Raw genomic sequence first — 3207 nt, forward strand, 5'->3', positions numbered from 1 at the left:
TTTTGGTATGAACCGATCCAAGAAATTACCCTCATCTTCAAACTCAGAAACAGCTTTCTCATATTGAGATTTCTTAGAGTTATCACTCTCCTCATCTAACACCTGATCGACGACGGTTTTAATGACCTGTGATTCGTTGACGGTGTCGGATGCAGAGAATGTAACATCAATGCTTTCAGGCAAATCATCCTCAATCGATCTCAACTTGAGATTCAAAGCAGCTTCCACCCCATCTGGATATTTCTGTGTATAATGACTCCACATTGGGGGTGGAACGCTCTTAAAGACTGGTGCAGCATGTGGCTACTGTGGGACAATTTGTTCAAGAACATAAGATGAAGCCACATAACTCATCAATTTTTTATCAATCCTCTCGTTTTTAATTTTATCTAATTCAAGCTCTTTCTTTAGTGACGCGATCGTGTCAAGATGAAAGTTAACCTCAACTTGTTTATCAAAAAGTGTTGCTTTAGCCAATTTTGTTGCTTTGTCATTTTCAACACTCTCTTTTCGGATCATTTTAATTGACCTGGCAAGAGTATCATAAGCCTCTTTGACTTGTCCAAGGTCAAATTTAAGCATGTCAGCATGATGTTTCAATTCCTGATACTTAGTGTCTTTCTCAAGACACTCCATGAATGGTTGTAAACACTTCTGGCATGGTGTTTCAGGGATTGAAACAGCTTTCTCAACAACAACCTGTTCATCACACACAATTTTCACATCTTGTTTACCAACATTTTTCAACTCAGACTAAGACACTTTGACCTCCTAAACTCCCGATTTCTGATCTGACACCTGTTTGACTGACACGGTACTGACAGACTCTGACTTCTCGAGTTCTGTGTCTACCTCTTTTAACTTTCCCATAAGAGCTTTGTCAGCGATATCTTTCAATGTTTCTCCAGTCAACTCCTTTGTCACGTCTATCATTTCCTCGACAACTTCTTTCTTTTCTTCGTATCTTGGACACGATCCAGTCGTCGGTTCTTCGAAATAACCTGCAAAAGACTCAAACACTTTAGGAGGCATTACTGATTTCATAGAACTTGCCAATACCTCCTGTTCTGACTGGTAATAGTAGACTTCTGCAGCGATTTCTTCAATATCAACCACATTCTCAACAGGAACCTCCTCAGCAACCATTTCTGGCTCAGTCACCATCTCCGGTACTTCGACAATTTCTGCCATCATGGCCTGCCCATCGCTTCTAGGGATGTATTTATCCCAAGTGAAACCTTCAGCTACTCTTTCATCATCTTGATTCACGATAAGAGCCTTCTCCGGTTTGTTTTCAATTTGCGGCCTCTGAACAGCAGGTTGTTGGTTAGGTCGATGATAGATTGCCTGCCTGTAATAGTCGTTTGTGAACGGGTTCTGATGGTTGTTCACTTCACGGTTCGGGCATTCTTTCTTGAAATGACCACGTTCTTTACACTTGAAGCAGGTAACTTTTGATTTGTCGAACCCTAGCTTCTGATCAGGACCTGAGAGATTGTTTCTGCCTGTGATCTCCATAAAACGTTGCGCCCTTCTAACCAAACTTGCCATGCACCATTTTATATCAATCAATTCAAGCTCCTTGGGGTCGATCTGGTCGTAATCCTCTTTTGTCATATCCGGATTACCGATCCTACCCGCCACAAAACCTTCATACGCCTCTAAAACGGAAGCCAGTAAAGCAATGTGTTGTTTCGCGGCTGTTTCGGTAATTTCATTTCCATTCTTAATATTCACCGTGATGTTGCATTGCACCCCAGAAACGTAAGCCTGATTGTTAGAACTTGTAGAGCTTTGAGGTGATTGCTGCTCTGGAGCTTTGAAGTTTGGCTCATAGTTCGCAAATGGTGAAGACTTGTTTGATTGTGGAGTATTTGTAGAAACATTTGAATTTGTATCAGCCCTGAAACTTGTTTGTATCTTTGGACTCTGATTTGTTGTAACAGGTGTACCGCCTTTATAGTACAAAGATACATCTTGTTGATCACTTGCTGAATTCATCTTCTTGATCTTCAACAATTCCAATTCATGAGCTTCTATCTTTTCAATGAATGCGCTGACATTCAAATTCACAAAATCCGAGTTGTTTTTCAACATCATTAAGTACGTGCCCCATTCATCGTAAGGTAATGCGTCGGACAACTTGTCGATCCATTCCTCGTCTGTCTTTGTAATATCCAATCTTTTCATCTCTACCACAAGATGGCAATAACGTTCAATCAACTGCCTCGTCGTTTCACCCTTCATCCCAGTAAAGATGTCGAACTCTTTCTTGATTAGGGCTTTCTTGCTTTTGATCATAGAAACGCTGCCTTGGAACTTCAACTTTAATGCTTGCCACATCGATTGTGAGTCATCATCATGTTGTAACAGCACAAGAATATCTTCTTTTATGGCCTGTTGGAGAATACTGACCATCTTCTTCTCCACCTTAAAATCATTCTGTTCAGTCTCAGTCAAACTTCCAATGCCTTTCTGTAAGCCCATTCCATCAACAGGTGGAACATATTTTTTCTCTATCTTCATCCAACACTCAAAATGGTTGGCTTGTACCCAATTCTTGAAATGACCCGACCATCCGGCATACTCATCCAAGTTCATAAGCTTTGGTGGTTTCTGCATTGTTCCTAGCTCGTTCTCCATGTTGACATTTTGAACAATGCTTGCCGGACTTTGTGTTGCCGTCATGCCGCTACCCACAAAAAGATTGTAAAAATCTTGATTTTCCATTTTAGGTTACAAATTCTGAAAATTTTTAACTTTTTGAAAAACAAATTACTTTTACTGAAAAACTTTCTATACAGACTGAATTCCCAACACGATATCACGAACGAAACGGACTTAAACTCTCAAACCATGATTTTCAAACTAAACAGTTTTTATGAGCGAAATCACAATTTTAAATTTGGAGCGAAATCAATAGATACTTTCTGGAGCGAAATCAGAAAGAGACTTTTGGAGCGAAATCAACAGCTAATCTCGAGCGAAATCAGATTTTGAAAACTTTGGGGCGAAATCAACAGGTAATTCCGAGCGGAATCACCTTTGGAGCGAAATCAGTGATTGAATCTCGAGCAAAATCAGAATTCACGAGCGGAATCACTGATTTCGCTTCTACTGCTCGAGCGAATTTAGATCTTTTGGAGCGAAATCAACCAAAAACACCCTAGAGCGAAATCAGGTTTCGAGACATTTTCTATCAATTTT

This window comes from Helianthus annuus, chromosome 4 (assembly GCF_002127325.2).
Source record: "Helianthus annuus cultivar XRQ/B chromosome 4, HanXRQr2.0-SUNRISE, whole genome shotgun sequence".
Classification (NCBI taxonomy): Eukaryota; Viridiplantae; Streptophyta; class Magnoliopsida; order Asterales; family Asteraceae; genus Helianthus; species Helianthus annuus.